The 21688-nt window shown below is 45.1% G+C and overlaps 1 protein-coding gene across 2 annotated transcripts in view; it reads right to left on the bottom strand.

Moving 5' to 3' along the window:
- Positions 1–21688, bottom strand: part of RNF38 (ring finger protein 38) — a 1177976-nt gene that overhangs the window by 764559 nt on the left and 391729 nt on the right. Inside the window, exon 1 of one of the 2 annotated variants that reach the window (XM_069630460.1) lies at positions 5761–5884. The exons of the other annotated variant lie outside the window; for it this stretch is intronic. The gene's annotated coding sequence lies outside the window, so the exon portion shown is untranslated. Of the gene's footprint in view, positions 1–5760; positions 5885–21688 lie in introns of those variants that run through there. 2 annotated transcript variants of the gene reach the window in all.

Below are 21688 nucleotides of genomic sequence, written 5' to 3'. Positions count from 1 at the left end.
AAAAATCCTTTTTTTAAGCACCCCGGTTCCCGTTTTAGGAACTAGGGGTGCTAATGGCCTTCATCCCCCATTGCAGGGGCTGCAATGGGGGGGATAAGGGTCCGGAGCCCTCATTATTTATTTATAACGTGCCGAAGGCCGCAGGCATCAGGGAGCACACAGACACACTTTGCTTCGTTTTTTGTGTATTTTCTTTTTTTTGCAGGAGATGTTAGAACGTAAGGTGGGGAGGGAAACTAGGGCAGCGGCACCAAGGTCTAATATGGAGGGGCAGGTGGACAGTGGACGATGTTGCGTGTGCGTTACAAGGTAGGCGGGCAGTGTTTCTCATGCTCCTTGATTACAGCTTCAAAAGCACTTCGAAATTGCTTCCCCCTGTAGAGTAGTGTGTTGCAGTATATACATAGGACTGTTGTCTTCGAACAATATGGATCAACAGCCTCTTTTATTGCTTGCAAGGTAGCTGGTGGGATTTTGTGTCCCACAGAAGTAGGCTGTGTAGTTACAGCATTGGTTGAGGAAGATTATGTGGAGGAAGACAGTCTACTACTTTCTCAGAAAGGAACATGGAGGTGGTCCCGTAGGAGTAATGTGCAGGTGGTCCGTGACTGAGTGCAATTGCACTCAGCGCATTTCACTTTTGTAGCTTTAGCCTTTGGTACATTCCCAACAGTTGGTACATTCCCAACAGTGGTAAAGAACTGACACACCCATGATTCTCTCTGGATGCTAGAGGTAGGCACTTCCTCTACCTCATCTTCTTGGTCTTCTTCATTGTCTTTGGAAGTACAGCGCTTTTTTTTGTTGTGTAGGTCCTCCAGCTGGTGGTGAATGTGGTGGCTCTTGGGGAGAAGGGATGGCAATAGAGGATTACATTTTTAAGATGAATAGGAGTTTTGCTAATATCCTTCCAAGTATGTGCTTTGTACTGGATTGTTAATGGATAATGAGTAAGAATATGTGTAGGAGCTGTGCAGGGGTACATTTTGAGCTTGAAAGTTCCTAGTTCGGTAGAAAATGCAGTTAAACTGTCCTTGAAGCACGGACCCAATCGCAAAGTGTGAACGCGTTCCTGGACACGTCATCATGCCACGTGTAAGCGCATTGTCACGTGGCACTGTCTAGAAGGTCTGCGATGAAGTCAGATGTTTGCGGACGGAAAAACAGTGGGAAAAATTTACAAAACGCGTACAGAAGTGTTAAAAATTATTCTAGAAGGTGGGAAATGCTACAATTTTAACTTTGTAAATTGGACACAAATGTTGCTATATTGGGCTAAGTGTGATATTAGTAAGTTGTAGGAAAATATCATGCACTGGTAAAAACCCATGAAATTCACTGAATGAACTGGTGACAGCAGTTTACTGTAATAGTATTTAGAGTTATTTTTAGTGAACCATACCGCGTTTACCGACTTTGGCCAGTGCCGAAAAAGGCCATGCCATAGTTTGTTGTTCTTTACTTTGGGCATCTTGTCCCTTTGCCTTCCCCCAGGTCGAGCTGACCCATGACTTCATTCTTTGGGCATACAGCCTTCTGTGACAACCGCATCTTTCGCAGGCTCCTACATGACACTGTGCTAGCGCCCAGGAAGAGGGTTGGGACTGTCCGGTCCTAATCAACACTACTGGAGGGAGGATGTCTGGTGTGCATGAATGCATGGGGACCACCGTGGACCATAATTAAGACCACGACTGGCGTGCAGGTAAGGGAGCAGATCTTCTATTGGCTGTCCAAATTCGATCACACATCGAACTTTTGATAAGAGAAGGGGCCCTGCATTAATTCCAGGTCGATCTATAGTGGTTCATCTTGAAACAACCGAAGGAGCAAAGCATCTTGTGAGCTCAAGCAGACCTGTCGACCCGCCGGAGACGAGCTGGAAGGTTTAGCATCCTGAGCCTGCTGTTGTCCCATCTGACCCCTGTTTTTTTTCTCGCCATTAGAAGGCCAGCGATGGCGTGTTTGACCCATTTGAGTAGTGGGAACAACTACTCTCGGCGTCTCCTGATTTTCTGACAAAAGAGCCTTTTTCGGAAGTGTTCCTGGGCCATCCAGTGAACTGATCGCCTCTGTCCCGGGACATTGCATAGGAGCGCTGCTGTTTCAAATGCCTAGCTCCTCTGGGTTGCGAACTAGGGGAGTGCGTCACGTTGTAAGCCTTTGCAGTCCCCGAGTCACTGTGGGTGGCTTTCCCACCTTCTCTGCTGTGCCATGAGTGCTGCTGCACCAGAACTTTCTTCTTCCTCCCTTCGTGGGCAGAGTTGTGGCTACTGTTCCGCCACAGACTACTGTCCCGTACCGCAGCACCCGAGAGCCAGATCAGAGACAAAGGCAGGATTTGCAACCTCAACTAAACTGGCATATTTTGGTCTGGATTGAAGCAAGGGGCAGTGAGTACTTGCATAACTGAACGTTGACCCATGGCTCATTCATTGTTTTATGCACAAGGGTTCCTTGGGATCTCTCTTTGGCTGGGATAGCCTGCGCTCCCTGGCCTGAAAGATAGAAACGTCTCTGTCCGGGAGGGCAGACTCTTCCCTAACTGTACCAGCATCTTAAAAAGGTACTCTCTTTGCTTTACGCACGATGGCGTGTTTTACGCACTGCTGGACATGGAGCACAAGGCCCCTCACTTCATAGGACTGGACTGAATACGTTAGGGTTTCCATCCTGAAGACTGTCTAATGCATAATCTGTGTTAACCCCCCACCCCCCTTCCCACCTTCTGTTACAGGTTGTGGATGCTTTACTCCCTTTATTGCATTAGGCTACAGAAGTTGTATATATGTTAAATAGTGATATGCTTGTGTGGTAACTGTTGCATTATTAGTTTGGTTATTCATGTTGTTTTACTGGGCCTAAAAAAATGTACATGTATTTTTGATATACACCTGTCAGAGTATTCTGTGGTATCTTTACGGTGTCTGCTCATTGTGGGCTTCTGTTCACTCTCGCCCTCCTGACACTTAGTATCGACCACCTGCCTAGCTACCATGATTGGTCTGGCTTGTCCAGAAGGTTCACCTGTTCACTAAACTAGGGTGGTCTCCTAAATGTATGTCCATCAGGCCAGAGTTTAGAAACCCATTATAACAATTGGTCTGGGGATAAATGTGAGCAATAAAGTCTACATAAGGATGGAATTCGGCAGAAAGATAAGTTATCTGAGAGCAGTATTTAATGGTTTGTGCTATGTCATCTCTGTAATGTTCTATGTAATGGCTGAAGTGGTTTAATGATTAAGAGATAAGGACCCATGTAGTGCTCCTTGTGTGTAACCATACGTCAATAGGAATATGGAAGCTATAGAACATGCTAATTATTTATAGAGGATGTTACCAAAACAGCAAATAAGACAGAGGGTTGAACCTACAAATGCTGTAAACTGGTTATCTAAGAGCGATTACTAATGTTCCTGAAGTTCTCATATCTGTAATGCCAGTGTTGTATGATTAATAAGCAGATAAGTATTCAAGGCAAAATAGCCACATGGTGGGTTCGTATATAAAACCAATTCGTTTGAAAAGATACATAATGTATCACCACTAATATTCAACATGCAGGCAAAAAGAAAAAGTTATTTCTACCATGTAGAAATCCAAAATTAGAATTCAACAGATTTTACAGAACGTATGAGATAGTCAAAAACATCTTCGTTTTTGGTGTGTTCTATGATAATAAATAGTATAGAAACCAACAATTGTTTAGTGAAATTAATTTTCAAGATACTTGGTCTAATTTACAAAGCTATATAGTTGGCACACGGACACACATTTCTTGTTTCCTAGTACATGCTCCAGTGGCACTTGCAGTGTACCTCTATGTCACTATTGCAGCCTTACTATCTTGAGATTCATGTCAGGAGGCACCAAGGAAAGAGGGTACTGCAATGTTTAGTTCTATGTTGATGAAAGCACACACAAAAATAAAGTGTTCCTTAGGTTCACCCCTTCGTGAACCTGGCTAATCAAATTTTTTAAGTCTTGCTTTGTTTTTGGAAAGATAAAAAAACAAAAACACAGAAGGTGCATGCTAGGAGACAAAACTAGTAGCTAGGCCGAATTTGGACAACTGGTTTAAAGTCACACCTGGACATCAGGATACCCTTTTTAACACGTTCTTGCAAACAACGTTATTCAAAGTGCGAGCACATTTTAGAGACAATCAACTGCATTTATGGAGCTTTGACGTGAACAATCACTACTGATGGAACACCTATTCCAGTCTCAAAGCAGGTCAAAACTTTAGGTCTTCCCTTAGACACAAATCTATCTATGACTAAACATGTAAACGCCCTCTCTTTGGCCATGTCCTACACATCCAAACTTGTTGCATTAAGTTGCCAATTTCTCACACTTCAAAATTGTACCACGCTAGCCCGGGCCCTCATCTTATCGAAGCTAGATTATTGCAATGTGTTGTTGCTAGGCACATCCAAGGCTAACTTAGCCAAATTACAATTGCTACAAAATAAAGCACTGAGAGCAGCCACTGGACTAAAAAATAAATTCAAAAAGGAAGGATCACATCTCCGCCATCAGGAGGGAAGCCCACTGGCTTCCCATCAAAGCCAGAATCATCTTCAAAACGCTTTGTGTCACACACAAATGTCTTGCTAAAAAGGCCCCCTTGTACATCAACAACACTGTTACCCTGAATAAATCAACCAGAACTCTAAGATCCAACAACAACTCACATCTCGCCATCCCAGATTTCAAATGCTCCAGAACAGGGTGTATGGCCCCTAAACTTTGGAACACACTCCCACACCACACCAGAATTGAACCTCCACACCAGTGTTTCAAAAAGACCCTCAAAACATGGTTATTTAATAATACATTCGAGACTGATGCCTCCTCCTCACCCTGTCACCTTGGACAGAAAATGCCAAGCATCCTCTTCAATAGTAATCATCCCATGTCCTTCTGACAACCCTGAAAGCTAGGAATCCATTCTAACGTCATCTGAATTGTTGAATTTCTTAAAATGCATTGTATGTTTTATTATCATATAAGTAAGCTGTCTGTAACTACGCTGCGATACCCATGGGTTTGGGCGTATAATAAATGCAATAAATAAAACAACCAGACTAGGTAGGTAGAACGGAGTAACTAAAGTATCATTAGGCCTGAACTGTAACCTTTATTGCCCAACAAGTACTATGAAATGGTTAGAAAGTCGCACTTAATGTCAACCGCAACTCGTGCGTGGGTTGGAGGAATGGGGCTTATACGGAGGTGAGATCTACGTAATCAAATTTGGGGCAAGAAACACGAAGAGTCCGACAAAAATAAAAGCCGGTTTGTCTCTGACATTAGTGAAACCATCAGACCCATTCGCCTTGCAATATCTGCAATTCCTAAATATCTTGGTTCAAAAGGATAAAGAGGGCGTTTTAGAGTCTTTTTTTACATCAGAGAATAACGTTTTGCATTAAAATTACAAATTATTGAGGAGAATTCGAGTGAAACAGAGCGGGGCTACGCTCTAGGGTTCAATACACACAGGCAAGGAGACGTGGTGTGCCCGCTTATTTTAATATTATGGTTTCAGGTCAAATAACACCGTGCACATATTTTACTTGCAATGCTGGACAGGCTGCACCGGGAAATACTGGTGAAACCTAAGGGGTGGGAGAGGAAGCCCCTCGAAACTCAGAGCCGAGCAACCTCTCCCTCCCTTGAATATTGTCAGGCGGAGGAGGGCTGTAGGACCATCAATTGTACAGGCTCAGCCCCTCCTCCCGCCTTCTCCTACCCTCTGTCAGTTGCAGGCGCCCCTCCGCCGGTACTGCTGCTTCTTTCGCCGCCTCCTCCTCTCCATCGTCTCTCCCTGTCCCTTCTCCCTCAGCTTCAAAACAATGACGTCACACCAACGACAAACCCCTGCCCTTCCTCGCGCCACCCCTCCCTCTGTTTAGTGACGTAAACAGCGCGCGCCTCCCACACCGACCCCTTCATTGACCTCATCCGTTCCCACCACCCGCACAAAGCAAGTGTGCAAACCACAGCCACAGTGGATACCATAAACACAGAAAACGAATCAGATCGAAAAGGCGAGCATGCTCTATCATCAAGGGAAAAGCTTTCGAGATTCGGATCTTCCGAATCGGCATTGAACTTTGACGAAAGCAGGAGCGTGCAATGTGAGCACAAACACAAGCTAATGTCTGGGCAAGGCAGCGAAGCAGACAACTGAGACAGGGCAGTTAAATCAGACAACTGCGCTGCTCAATGTTCTGTACATGCAAACATTTTCCTCTGTTTAAAAGATCAGGTTTCTAGCTTCGTAATCTGAAACAAAGAAATATTTATATTATATAATCACATTTATGATCATTTCTGTAGGACAAGGCGTGGCAAAATAATGTCGGATTGAAGAATAGTAACGTCAAAATAGCATTTTAACGTACCAGCCAATTAAACTGCTGGCGCATAATACCAGCAAGCTGGGGAGATATTACAGAAATATAGTATAAGAGTACACAATATATTGAGGATGCTGTACACAGTATCAAAATACTACATTCACAACATATGAAATATGATGTGTATGATGCGTCCTATAATAACTATACTCAATAAAAGTAGGCATAGAAAGCCTGCATTTAAGATTAGACATTTAAGCCTGTTTTAATCCATCCTCCCATGGTGCTTATTGACATTTGAGGGGACTGAGTCCTGGAAATGATCAATGTGACAGCGGGTGCTATCTTGAGTCCTAGCCAAAAGGAATGCAGCAATTTTGCCCAAAGACCACAACCGCCCCCCTCTCTGATGACCCCTGGATGAGGATGCACTTGTTCTCCCTGTTCCCCCCCATCTTTCTGCATTTGCCCTCCAGGATCATCCCCACACCATCCTGGCTGGGCCTGTACCCTTCTAACACCTGAACTTTCACTTAACTCTTGGTCCATCCTCCCCTGTCTACTCTGCCTGTACCAGGCTCTTCAACCGGGCCCCCCTGGCATTCACTTTATCAGAGCCATGCCGCCCTGCAATCCCCTCTCCCCGGCATTTCTCGTTACAAGGTCTAGTAGGATCGTTACGGTTTTGTCCCCCTATCCTCCCCCCTCTTGTTGCACCTCGAAACACTGGTGTATAGGCGATTATAAATCACCAATAAATAAATATGGAGGGAAATCACAGGAGGTAATCGCAGACATCATAGCCATGTGTGCGGGAATGTGGATGTCTCATATTATTATTATTAGGCCATTTATTGAGCGTGGACTAAGCTTCAACAGTTTCTTTATGTAAATGCACGCGCATTATAAATGCACAATAAATACAAATAAAAAATAAATTGACTTCCTCCTAATCAGAGGATGTGGGAATCAAGCAATTTCAGACCCCACTTGCCTCAGTCCTCCTGGTTCCCTTAAAGGGAAAAGGTGCCCTACCAGAGGAGCGGAAGGAACAAGACATAACTGGCATTCTATGCTCCCTGCCAAAACTATACCCTCTTCAGTCTTTTGAAGAAGTGCGCCCATCAAATATAAAACAGTACTCACAAATGTCAAACCTATTAGGTTGCACAGTTGTAGTATCCAAGTGCACTGTCCCTTCGGACAAAACTGATTTAAAAAGGTTGTAACTTCCTGGAAGCATCCCTATAGTCCAACCAGCTTCATGCTTCCTCATCTGCAAACTATATTACAGCTATTCTGAGACATCGCATGTAATAAATCTTAAGTCAACAGCACTAGCATCTGCATTCAGAGCCAGGGGTCTGTTCTGGCTCAGTTTTCTTAAAGTGGGTGCCCCAAAAAAGGCATCTTTTTCGCATCCAAACCTTGGCCAAACCCTTTGATCTTAAACAGGCGGACTGATATAGCAGGCACAATAGGACAGCAAACTTTCAATATTGGTATGCCAAGACAACCATCCACGTTAAAAAGGAATGATATGGTAGGTTCAAAGACATCTCTTAACTCGGTTATGCCACCTTCCTTGGTACTGGAATCTGAACTTTGGGAATTATAAAATCCAAATTCCGATATGTCCGTTATTAGTCAAATCACTAGTTTGGTAGTAGATGAAAGTAAACATATTGAAGCACCTGGAGAATTGATCCCCAAATCCCTTGATTGTTGCAACGAGTGCCAGTTGGGATGTGGTGAAACATGGGGTTCAAATTCAATTCAAGGCAGGTGGTCGATATAGGAATCTAAACATTCATGAAACTGGACGCCGTCTTAGAATGAAGATCCATCAATGTCTGTACAGACAACAGTTTACCAAAATGTTATGACAACCGCCAGAAGGGTCAATATGCAAACTACTATTGGACTTGGCAAAAATCACTTGTCTGAGCAGAATCTCATCTCCAACCCTCGACATACTCGTTTCCTGGGAAAAAGGAATGCTCAAACAGGCACCTTGAGCTGGAAGTTCTCTTCCTTCCAGGGCTTGACATGATATGATAGGATAGGTTATTTATAACGCGCTTAATACACAAAGGTTTCTAAGTGCAGACATGGGGATCGAACCTGTGGTGCTCCGTGTCGTCTTGCTTCTAAGGTGAGCACGTTGCCCCCGAGCTATCCTCCCGCGACTTCTCGCTGATAACCTACCTCTTTGCCCACATCTGCTTATGGATGGGAAATCCATGGCAGAGTGATTCCCTGGCATTGCCCATTAGCACTCTCTCCCTGATGTGGCTAAAGAATTGTATCTTTTTCTTTCCACCCATTCAACCAGATTTCTCAGTGACCTCATATCATACTGATGATTCCTTTCTGGAAACGGAAAACAGGATTTCCCCTTTAATTGAGATTGACATCCAAGAATCCTTCGTTCCTTAAGATTGTCCCTTCACTATTGCAATTGCACATCCTCCAGTCATCAACATTACAGAATGGCACTCTGTGGTTAGCTGCTGAACAGAGGGAGATGATGTCCAACTGTCTGCCATGCAGGGATTAACATTCCACAAATCCAGCAACACTAAATATTTAACAGGAAATCTTTTTCTAACCAATGTTTAAGGTCTGGTACTCTTTCTCTCTGAACTGTGAGCCTCTTAAAATTCTTCTGAATAACAGCGATACCCTGCGTCTTGGAGGAATGGGGGCTGTTTGAGAGCAGCGAGTGTGTGTTTGTTCTGGCGGAACCATACGCCTATGTCTCTTTAAAAGTTGCCTGAACACCAAACCCTGTTGTCTTCCATCTTTACCTCCATGGTATCTTCCTACTGGCCAGTTTGCACTACTAAGTACCCCCTTTGGGCCTCTCCTTAACACCCTTATAAGGCCGATTATGATAGGCGTTAGCAGTATTACTGGTTATCACCATAGGAAGAAAGCTTGTAGAAAGCTTCGTAAATTAGATGCTCAGTAATGCTGCGAGACATATCTGAAGTTTTCTGCATCTGCTCTTACTATCAGACTTCCTCCTTTTCGTTCAAAGGTTACCCCAGCTTTCCAACTATCACAGGAACATATATTTTCATCTCTCCTTTCCTCAGATTCCTCTTTATATTCTCTGGACATTCGAAGGGCAGTGCTGGTGTACCTGGAAAGGATGGCCCCCTTTTGCTCTTGTGACTTGATACTCTTGTCATTTGGACATGATCATACGGGGAAAAAAGCCCACTTTGTCTGTGAATAGCAGATGGGTTAGAAGGCCTCTCCCTAGCTTAGGAGTTAGGGCAGATATCCTTTCAATGGTGCAAGGGAAAGCTACAAGGTGGATGGCAGCATTATGGGCACAATCGAAAGGGGTTCACAGATCTGAAATCTGCTGATTCCTACAAGTTGTATTCGGGTTTGCAGACTGTTCTCTGTAAATTACTGTCCTTCAATCAGCTGTTATGTGGAAAAAAATCCACCAATGTTAAATATTATATGTGTTTGCATATATGGTCCTCTAGTACAAAGTCAAACTTCATAAGTCTAGAACTTGGACGAGGGGTTAATGATCTGATTACTTACCAGTCATCTTCATTAGCCTGAGTCCATATCTTGCGCACCCTCCCCGTTTTTGACAGACTTTGAACTTTTTGGAGCCTTCAACAGAGAGGAGGAGGTGGGGATGGACCAACATAACATAGCCAGCCCACCACAGTAGAAGGAGGAGCTGTTAAATAAAATATACATATGCTTGGACAGCAAGGGTCTTTCTTGGAGCTTGCGCCACTTACTTGTCTAGTACAGGGACGGGAAAGATAGGGACTCTGAGTAATAAAAATGACATATACGTTATTGGGCCATTTTATAGTGAAGTATGTTGTAGTTTGTTAAGCAATATTTGTAATGCGCAAAGTTGACCGATTGATTCCATGGATTTTTGGCCATAATGATTTGACAGAGAAGAGAAACTCATTTAGCCAGAGGGAGTGTTGCCCCCAGAGAACATTTACCAGAGGGTGGAAGCAGCTGTGCTACATCCCAGAATTCTTAAAGAGCATGGAGAGTATAGCCGTTACAGACATTGGATACTACCATATTTCAACATAGCTCTCCTAACCAAAAAAATCAATGTCACACTACCACAACCACATTGGATGACTAATACTAGCGTCACTGGGACTACAACGGTTGCACACCAAAATGGTATAGTTCTGCTGACCAAAAACCACTGCCATAAAGCCACAATACGTTAAAGTAAAGAATACTGAAATAGCCATAACAATCTTTACACCACTGATATAGGTCTACAAGATCTTAGAGCCCTGATGAGTGCATAGCACACAGCGTGTGCTATCTTGATACATTGAATAACTGGTTCCAAACATCAACAACATTTTCAACCTCACCTTAACACAGGGCTTCATGGTCTCTTAGAAACGCTGTTTCAACTGATATATTAGGCTCTAAAATTACCATTTACCGATACCATTTTCAGAAAGATATCACAGGCAACCTCTGGTTTATCACATGGCTTTCATCACTATTTACATAATCTAATGCACTGAATTTCTTTTTTGTTGACTAACAACTATGAAATTGATGGCGAAGTAGACATAGCTACAACAAGGGGCGTGTGAGGTGCACAGCCTATTCTAATAGTTGATTTGATATAAGGTACATGTGTAATAGTAAACTTAGTAAGTAATTAAGATCAATTTCAGGTGCAGCTGGGTAATACTCTCCCGCCACGAAGAGTGGAACAATACACTGCTATTAGACCCACTGTTGCCAGTAGGTGACCGTTATGCACTCCTGTGGAGAAATCTAAAGTACGTGATGAAATAAATAGTCTCTATATACCATTCAAATAACAGATTCATAATCTTTTTGAACACCAAACAAGGTTTATGATTATGAGCATTTCAAACAAGTTGCACCTGCATCAGCGATGCAGTTATACTATCTTACAGAAAACAGAATCTTTGACTTCTTGAACTCAATGGACCCCATTACGATTTTGGCGGTAGCTATGCCACTATTGGCGGCATGGCTGCCGCCAAAATCGGGTCCGGGTTCCCAGAATGAGGAATTACCGGGACATTCTGAGTTCGGAGGGCCCGGTAATTCCTCCCTCTGGGAACCCGGACCCGGGTCTTCCCCATTCCCATTTCAGCCCCCATAGGGCTGAATGGGAATGGGAGAAGGAGCAAACAACGGGCCGATTATGAGCGGCCCATTGTTTGCTCCCTCTTCGCCTCGCGGGAAACGCTCTGCACGACTGGTGAAACCAGACGTGCAGACCGGGTCCCGCGAGGGGACCTCGTAATCAGGCGGTACGGGGTTGACGGTGCTGGCACCTTTACCGGCGCCGTTAACCCCTTACCGTCTGACTTGTAATGAGGCCCAATGTCTTTAAGTGTTACCCCAATCACACTTAATTCTATTTAGTCAAAAGGTCAACAAAACTGAAAATTGTTCTCGTCACCTGAGTGAGGTCAGTCTGGAGATATTCAATTAGAGTCCTTGACAAATTATTGCCAACGCGTTTCGGACACGTGTACATAGCTGCCAAGTGACCCCCATGTGACACCTTTAGGCCATTCTGGTACTACACATTGCATGCTAAGATTTGCAGTTTGACTTTCCCATTGAAAATCTAGCCCTACATGCCCCAGCATACATTTTAAAATAACAGGACTGGCTCAAGGTGTAGCACTTGAAATGAGATTCTATGCAGCTATAACTAACACATCTAATAAAAAACTAAAGAAAAATATTTTGGACATCATGTGTTGCGACCTTTTTTACATGAAGACTTTGCTGCATGTGACAAGCCAATGCAAGAACATACGACACCACACCCTGCCACTAAATTCAGTATTATTTCAGTTCTATATGGTTTAATCTCCAGAATGTTATAGTGCTAGGTTTGCTTGTGGCAATTTAACGGTTGCCAAATAATGTTTGTCTTCTTTCTTATAATGGGGGTTACCGAATTACTGTGCTTCAGCCCACCCCTTTATATATTCTCAGTGAAAAGATCTTTGTTAAGAGAGAGTTAAGGTGATTAGATTTAATGCATCAAAACCCTCGAAATTCAGCACTCGCATTTGACACAAAACCACCTTAACTTTGCGCCCCCTGTTGCACAGCATATGAGCACTATGATCATATGCTTTGGCCATGTTATTGGCACGAAGACCCATTACCCCCTGGCTAGTAGATGTGATCACTGTAGGTGTACAATTTCTCCCCGCCCCCACTCTCGATCCCTGCGGGATTCCCCTCAATATTGGTAATGGACCACACATTCAGCAGCAATGAACATGCCTGCGGCATTTCTCTGATTTAAACCTACTTTCAGCAATTCTTCACAGCTCAAGGTTCACATCCCCAAGTCTCAAAGTCATCAATAGTAGTTCACCTTTCAACATGATAGCAGGTCTTCTTGTTAGCATAGGTGTTCTCTCGTCTTCTTGGCATAGTTGTTAGACCGCACTGTCCACCCATCACAGGTCATGCAACCCAAAATCTTGAATGGTCTTCCAGCTATTCAACATACAGGAGGTCTCTGGAGGATAGCTCAGGGGCAATGTTCTTGCCTTGGAAGCAAAACGACAGACCACCACAGGTTCGATCCCCGGGTCCGCGCTTAGAAACCTCTGGGTATTAAGCGTGTTATAAATAACCTGTCATATCTTTGTGTAGTTCAATGTTCCATAAACAAGTGGTTTTTCATATGCAGCCTTGCTGTTTCATTCAGTTCAATATTCAGTGTCCGAAGTGGGTAGTCGTATTTACATTCGGTGTTCAAGATGAGCAGTTGGCTTATTTTCATTTATTTTCAGTCAGTTTCAAGATTAGCAATTTTGCTCATTTTCATTCAGTTCAGTATTTCTTGGGGATTTTGCTCATACTTCGCCTTTCGCATGGCTCCCCTGCTTACAAAAAGTCTCTTTCCACAGAGGCTTTCAAGAACCTATCTATTGATACGCGACCACTCTGTCACTTGGTATCACTTAGCCTTCTATTTTCAGCATTGTTCATTTATTTAACCTTGTTCGGAGATTAAGGACATGTGTTTGTTCACACGCGGTTAGTCAGTTGGATTGTATTCACTTGCGCCTTTTCACATCCTATTAGTTGAAACTCACCAGTAGTGTTCTTGGCTTCCCGCTGGAAATGAGTGAATGCCTTTTCCATGCTGGATCAGGGCACCTCAGACACTCCTAGGCTCCCTCTTCAGCCCAAGGGAACAAGCATTTCTCCCGAACTACTTCACAAGGGATCAGCTCGCCTTCCGGCTCCCTTTTCTGGACCTCTCCGGCTCCCCGGAGACAAGGCTCCCTCATCACGTTTCTTCTCACAGCCTCATTTTGCAGACTCTCACCGTCTTGGGGTCTTGTTCTCCACAGACTGGTCCTAGATAACTCTGGTGTTTCGGTTGCTCTCCCAACTTGCTCACCTTCATTCCAGTGACTACTCCTTTTATAGTCTCCTGAGATGTTCATAGGTTGCAGGTGGTCATACTTGATTTGAATTGCCTGTACCTATTAGTGGGAAATGGCTGTTCAGTATACTGGTATGCCTCTTAAGTCATATTATTCGTCCCAGTGGTGAGTGTAAGTGGTGTTCATTACTCTGGGTGGCTTCTTCCTCGTCTCAGTACCAGAGTGGAGAAAGTGTGGAGTGTTCATTCCTCTCAGTTGTTTCTCCCTCGTCTCAGTACTGTCATATACTACAAGAGGGGAATAAAGGGGAACTGCTCTACAATGACCCCTAGATGTCGGGGGATGGGTATGTTGGTTATTACAAGGACAAGGGGAATACTGTGTTGTGTCCCAAAGTATCTGTTACAAATCTCTGTGTCTGGTCTTTGTGTTCGTCATGGAGACTGACGCCACGATTGGCGGGTGCCATTTTTACTACCAAGATGGCGCCCTGCTGCCTTATGCAGAAGCGCTCGAATCAGTATAGTGTTTGGGCTGTACTCGAACGCCGACTGACGCTTCCATAGTTCAGGCATCTCAATGCAGGTAATTTCTCCTGCTCAGCGCTCCCATCCGTGTACCTAGCTCTTTGCTAGTCCCCTTCTGGCTAGTCCCCTTCTGGCCCCCTTGACTTCTAGCTCCTCCTCGCTCTATTTTTCCCCCGTTTTGGTCTACTCTCCTGTTTCTTCCTTTGTACCTGCCCTGCCTCCGTTTTTGCTCCCTTTGACTTCTGCTTGGATTGGCTTTAGTTGCTCTTCCAACTGCAATAGTTTTTTTTATTCTCCTGGATTACCCGGAACTGCACTTCATTTCTCATTCGTCTTCTATTCATCAATCTGAAGTTAGCCTCATATCAGACAACTGGACGCAAACACTCCAGGACTACGATTTACTACTAGTACATGCTTTTTCCTTCCCTTTTGGGAATGTTTTTTTCTGCTGTGCATTTTGGATTTCCATTCCAGAAGTCACCCGGCCTGGGTATTTACCAGTCAGGCAGGGTGGCGTCCGGAGAGTCATGCACATACCTACACAACACTTCTTCCAAGCATAATAATCGCCAAGGATCCATTGAAAGCAAGACTCAACAGAAAAAGACACAATTGAGCCCGAGTGCAAAGTGACAGTTTTAGATGCCCCTCCGATCACCACACCTGAAAAGATGGATCCAGTCCAAGACTGGTTGGTTACGTGGGATCCAAGAGTAAAAATACAGAAATGCAAACCCTGAAAGCAGAAAATGCAGCTCTTCGTCAGATGGTAATGATACATCCTCTCACAAGAAAGTCCTGCTCTGGGAACAGTTCTAGAAAAGTATGACAGGTCTCCAAAGAGATTGCAAACATTCTTGGGTTCTTGTCTTGTTTACTCTAATTTCAAGCCAAATTTTTATGCATCGGACAGAGCAAAGGTGGGTTTCATAATATCCCATCTATCTGGCAATGCCCTCACTTGGGGCACTCCTTTGGCATCTTCAGGAGTTCCTCAATTGGACAATTACGCAGCCTTTCCCACTTCCCTTAAGGCCATGTTTGACCGACCCGATGTTGTCTTTACCGCTCAGGAAAAATTATAGAATTTGCAACAAGGCACACAAGATATACTGACTTATGTTACCGCCAAAGAAGCCAATTGTTCTGCTAACACCTGTTTCACCTTGTTCAGGTGTGGGTTGAATGAAGAGAATAAAGGAGTTAGCTGTAGTTGCTAGACCCGATAATGTAAAAGCTTTTCTTGATCTTGCTATACAGATTGATTTCCGCCTACAAGAAAGAAAAGCATAGAAGAGAAAATATGGAACACCTATATCCAGGCCATCACTTCCTGTTCCAAGCCCCCGGGATCCAATTGGTCTTCTTCATCCGACCCATGCAGTTGGGTTCCCTGCGGGGCCCTTTATCTTGAGAAGAAAGAAGTAGCAGAATTAAACAGGGGCTTTGCTTATATTGTGCATCTCCTAACCACACAGTGCATAATTGTCCCATTGTTCCTACAAGGCGGGCGTGAAACGCCAGCTCCCGTCCCTAAATGGAGCAAGGTGACGGGAGGCAGAAAGAGGCTCCATGTCTTCTTTTTCCCTTTAACCTCACATACCTCCTTAGTGATGCTGATTTCCGACTGGTAAAGATCCCATTTCGGTTCTAGCTCTGGTTGGCTGCGGAGTTAGGGGTTTGTTCCTAGGTGATTCTTGGGCAGAACAAAATAAGATACCTTGTGAGACCAAGGAACAATTTCAAACAGTGGAAGAAATTGACGGTAGACCGATGCCATATGGCCTTGTCACCGAACAATATATAAAGAAAACGATAAAGATCAACCATCACACTGAAATACTTGAATTCGACATAATAAAGACTGTCCATTATCCTGTCGTACTAGGGATGCCGTGGCTTCAAAGACAAAATCCCTTCATAAATTTGACTGCAGGAACACTTTTTCTAGGGTCGGAATACTGCCTTTCTCATTGTGTGCAAGACTTTACAGAGCTGCTTGTTAATAACACTCTCCTTAGAACAACTCTGCTGTATCCCTCTCGCGTTAAAAACAAGTCCCTACAGAGTACCAGGATTTCGCAGATGTTTTTTCAGACTCGGAAAAATCTCTACCTCCATATCGCCCAGAGGACTGTGCGATAGACACACATCCGGATGCCATAATATCGTCTTGCCTCGATAGCCGGGTCCGCGCTTGGAAACCTCTGGGTATTAAGCGCGTTATAAAAAGTCTATCATATCATATCATTCTGTCCTTACCAGAAAAGCTTGCACTGAAGGAATATTTAGATATTAACCTAAAAAATGGCCCGATAAGGCCATCTAAGTCTCCTGCTGGTGCCTCCCTTTTCTTCTTACCTAAGAAGGAAACCACAGAGCTATGCCTTTATCTTGACTATTGCGGCTTAACTCAAGTCACTAAGAAGGATAAATATCCATTGCCGTTGATACCAGACATCTTTGAAGCCCTTCATGGAGTTGTTTTTCTTCTCCAAATTAGACCTACGAGGGGTGTACCATCTCATCCGAATAAAAGCAGGAAGCGGAAGACTGCTCTCTGTACACCCTTTGGGCATTTTGGCTATCTTGTAATGCTGTTTGGATTTATGAACGCTCCCGCTATATTCCAGCGCTTCATGGACCGAATATTTTCAGACATGCTATTCCATCATGGAATAGTTTATCTCGATGACATACTCATCTTTTCCAGCAAAGCTGATGAACACCAAGATCATATAAGAAAGGTTCTAGCCAGACTTCATGAAAACAATCTTTTGCCTTAACCAGAAAAATGTCAATTCCATTGTATTTGGGATTCGTAATTAGTTAATCCGACATAGCCATGGATTCCTGAAAGGTGTCAGCCATCACCTCATGGGCATAACCTGTATCCGTAAAGCAAATTCAGCCTTTGCTAGGATTTGCTAACTTCTACAGGAAGTGGATACCCAATTTCTCTACTATAGTACTACCCATTACCCGCCTCCTAAAGAAGAAAGTCCCTCATGTCTGGTTTTCTGAGCAGAAAAAAGGCTTTTTTTCCAACTTAAATTGTTTACTGCAGCCCTTTTTCTTTGTCAGCCAGACAACACAAAGCCCTTTATCGTAGAGTTTGATGCCTCAGAAGCAGATATTGGAGCCGTGCTTAAACAAACCCAAGTAAACTGTGAAAAACATCCTGTGGCATTCCTATCAAGAACACTATTGGATAGCGAAAGACATTATTCGGTATTAGAAAAAGAACTGGCATCATCTATTGCTTCGAACCGTTGATCCTGTGCAAATCGGAACGGACCACCAGAACCTACACGTATTGCAGTCCATGGAATGTTGCAATAGTCGCAAAAACAAGGGGGCTTCTGGGAGTTTCTCTACTACCGGCCTATATCGCGGGTTAGAGTCTCAACCAGAGTCTTTAGCTCACCATCCTTTCACAGAAGAGAAATTTTCACTGCATATCAGTCTTTGTCCTGCCCAAGGGCAGTCCAGCACCGAAATGCCTGGCAATTCTCTTCTGAACAGGAGTACAGACAGCAATCCCAGACAGTGTTTTCCCCCGATTGGGCTTCGTCAGTGAGGTGGAGCTGTGCCTCTCTAAGGACAGTGAGCAAGGGTTCCACGTCTGGATTACCATAGTAATTTAGGGTGAAAACCCAAAGCTACTTAATATGCAAAAACAATGGGGGGTTCTGGGAGTTTCTCTACTACCGGCCTATATCCCAGAACCCAGAATCCTGGAAGAACTACTTGCACTGGAGGACTTGACGGTACAGAAGAAGGGGCACTCCCTGGTAATGGGGCTTGGCCAGCATGATTTTGGAGCACCTGTCGGGCTAGTTCCTCTGTCTGATCTCTATTTACAACTAATTCCCGCCGTAGGGCATTCGTCTCCTGTCAGGCGGCATGAACCTCAGCTCGTAAGTCTCCTAATAACTGGGCTAACTGGTCACTATCAGAGGCCTCTTGCTGTGTAGCTGGGAGGAAAAGGAGCCCTGGGACCTCGTCGGTTTCTTCAGGGAGGACTGCTCCTAGGATTGGGACCAAGGGTGCAGGGTGAATATATGTCACAGGTATTTGTTATTTATCCCTACCGCCTCCCCACCTCCCTGTGGTTCAACCCGCTGGTGGTTGTAGCTCATGTTGTGTATAAAGAAGGGAGGCTCTCCGTCCTGCTCTCACTCTTTGGCAGGGGCGTGAGTCTTCTGGGGGCACCAGTTGCTTCACAGAGGTTGGTGAATCCAAGCCCAGGCCTGCTGCAGCGTTGGATGACTCCTTGGGTATTGGGGTGCGTGGCACACAGTGGCAAAAGGTGGTTGGTGAGACTTTCTGCGGCAGGCGCCGTCATTCTGTGGGCTGTATTGAGTCTTTAGTGCTTACATGCAGTGCCTACCAGCTCTGTGCCTTTTCCACTTGTATTCTGCGCCTTGCATGCACCTGTTCACTTACTTAGTGTCTTTCTTCTTGCTGCATGCACTTTTGCTATCTTGTCTGTTGCTTAGTCTTTATGCTTTTATTGTCTGCTTACTCAGCCTTTCTCTTCAGCATTTGCTTCTTGCTCTTTGTTGTGGTTTTTAGTGCGTGTGGCATTCAATGCGCATTTTCTCTTTCTCTTCTTTGTGCAGGTGCCGGTGATCCCGCGAGGAGCGGAGCGAGCTGACCTCAGAAGAAGGATCCAGGAGAGTGCCGCCGGAACAGAAGATTGAAGAGGGTTCAAGGCGGATCCGGAAGATGAAAGAATGAAAGAAGTTTGCCGTGAGACCGAGGATTCAGTAAGTATTAGTTTGTGAGGCTCGGAGTTCTAAAGCAGGCCACAGGAATCCGTGCTGGAGCTGTCTATGGGGCCAATACACGATGAGCGTTACGCTGCCATGGGCAAAGCAACGCGAAGCAGAGCTGCATGCCTGGGTGTGGCTTATATAGCCAGCCACACCCAGAGACTCGTCTGCAGATTTCAGTAACGTGCAGGGCTAATCCTCCTCCATGTTGGATAGTAAGTTCTGTGGAGTGCTATGCATGTGGCACCAAGCGTGCAAGGCTTGAGTCCAACTGATTTCTACCCCTGGATATCATAACACCTTATACACCGAATGGGGGTACCTCTGGGCATATGTGTGTGAACGGACTACAGGGGTAATGGTTGCATGTGCTGCAGGACTGATGGTTGTGACAATAACCTTTCCTTTCTTGGTTGTTCACCCTTGCCGATTTCTGCAACCACTCCTTTGCCTCAGGATCCTTCCCCTCCCCTCCCCTCAAAAGCACTCCCTTGTGCATCCTCTTCTCAAGAAACCCACAGCTGATACTTCTTGTCCTGCCAGCTATCGCCCAATTTGCATTACTCCCTTTCTGGGCAAACTCCTTGAAAATCTGGCCATCTCGCAGCTTAACCTTCATTCTTATTCTGTTGCCTGTCTCCACGACCACCAGTCTGGCTTCAGAGCTGCCGGAAGCACAGAAACTGCTCTCCTGAACATCCGTGAAGACCTGCTCTCTAACATTGACTCTAGTATTCTCTCTGTCCTCATCCTACTCGATCTCTCTTCTGCCTTTGACACGGTCAACCATACCATCCTGCTTAACCGTCTCTGTGATAACCTGGGTATCACCGATCAGGCTCTGGCCTGGCTGACCCCTTTCCTCTCTGATCGACCCTTCTCAGGTCATACTGGGGTCCTTCCTATCATCCATCTCCCCCTCTACCTATGGTGTTCCCCAGGGGTCGAACCTCTCGCCCTGGCTTTTCAACCAATACCTAACAACTCTCGCCTGCTGCATTGCCATTTTCTGCTCAAATTTCCAGTGTTACGCTGATGACGCCAAACTTATTTTCAGGCTGCCCTCAGCCACCTCCTCTCCCTCTCTCATCTAGGACTGCCTTACTGCCATTCAAGATTGGTGTTCCGCCAATAATCTTTGTCTGAAGACCAGCAAGACTGAGATCCACCTCATTGGCACACCTTCTCCATCCTTTCCGCTCACTCTCTGGCCGGCCTCCCTTGGCCCTCCTACACCCACCTGCAAGGCTAAGAATCTCGGGGTCATCTTTGATTCCACACTTTCCTTCACCGCCCACATCTCTGATGTCTCTAAAGAATCAAACTTTCTATTGCACCTCCTCAGAGGTACTCTACCCTTCCTCTCCTTCCCCCAGAAGCTCAGTGTTTGCCAAGCTCTGGTTCTCTTTAGTTTGGACTATTGTAACAGCCTCTTTCTAAACCTACCTACCTCTAGCCTGCGTCCACTGCAACTAATCCAGAACAGAACTGCAAGCCTTGTCCTTAGCCTCAAGCCCTGGGATCGTATCTCTCCAGCTCTGAAATCTCTCCATTGGCTCCCAGTGGACGCAAGGATTACAAACCTCTGCATTTTCCACAATGCCTTCTGGGCCTGGGTCCAAAATACCTTCAGCTATACCTCCTCAAATACCTCCCATCCTGAGCTCTTCGCTCCTTTACCTCGAACTCCCTCAGGGTCCGTCGTTTTTCAAAGAAATGAGCTGGGGGTAGATGTGTGTTCAGCTGGTGCCTCCCTCTGGAACAGCCTCCTTGCCACTCTAAAACTTGGGGAGAACCATCTCTGGTTCCGCAAACACCTCAAGACCTTCCTCTTTGCTTCTGCCTTAGCCCACCCTCTCCCCTGCTGATCTGTTCTCTTCTGGCACCGCGCACCTGGCCACCCTCTGTCCGCCAGGCCCAGGAACCCGCTCACCCTGCCACGCTCCCGCACTGCCTCTAGGCCACCCCTTGCACTGGGGTATCTGTACCCATACAGCCCCCCCTTTTTTCTTCCTGCAATTATGAAACCTACCCTGTCTGCTGCCTTAAACTCAGCACTTGCTGGCTGCACTACCACCGTTTGTTGCCTTTATTATTTATTTATTATTATGTATCGGTTTCTCCTTTGCTCCGTACTTTCCACTTCTCCTCCTCCCATGCACTTTTCCCCTCCCCAATGCACTTGCGCGTTCTCAATGTCACTGGGCTCAGTAAGATTGTTGTTTTTTTCTCCCCTGTTCCCCTCCCTTGCCTTGTCGCGCTCTGAAACACTGTGTACGAGCGCGATACAAATAAAATATAATTATCATTAAAGTTCTTATCATGCCAATTCAACTTCTTTATGTCAGTTCGGTATTAAAAATATTCAATAGTGACCAGCGGGCGATTACGGAGTGTACCAGGTCTACTGCTCGCTCCGCTGCCACTGTGCTTTCTGCTTCCTAAGCCGCATCGTGCACAGCAAATTGCTATGGTTCACTTCCCACGGCCCATGTCTGTCAGGAAAGGAGCGATGCTCGCCTGCCACTAGAGCAAAACTCACAATAAGGAGGGCCTCGCTCTCCAGGGGGAAAG

This window comes from Ambystoma mexicanum, chromosome 6q, assembly GCF_040938575.1.
Source record: "Ambystoma mexicanum isolate Mex_15411 chromosome 6q, UKY_AmexF1_1, whole genome shotgun sequence".
Taxonomy (NCBI): domain Eukaryota; kingdom Metazoa; phylum Chordata; class Amphibia; order Caudata; family Ambystomatidae; genus Ambystoma; species Ambystoma mexicanum.
Note: the sequence above shows the minus strand (reverse complement) of the source record. Positions and strands in the feature narration are given on the sequence as shown.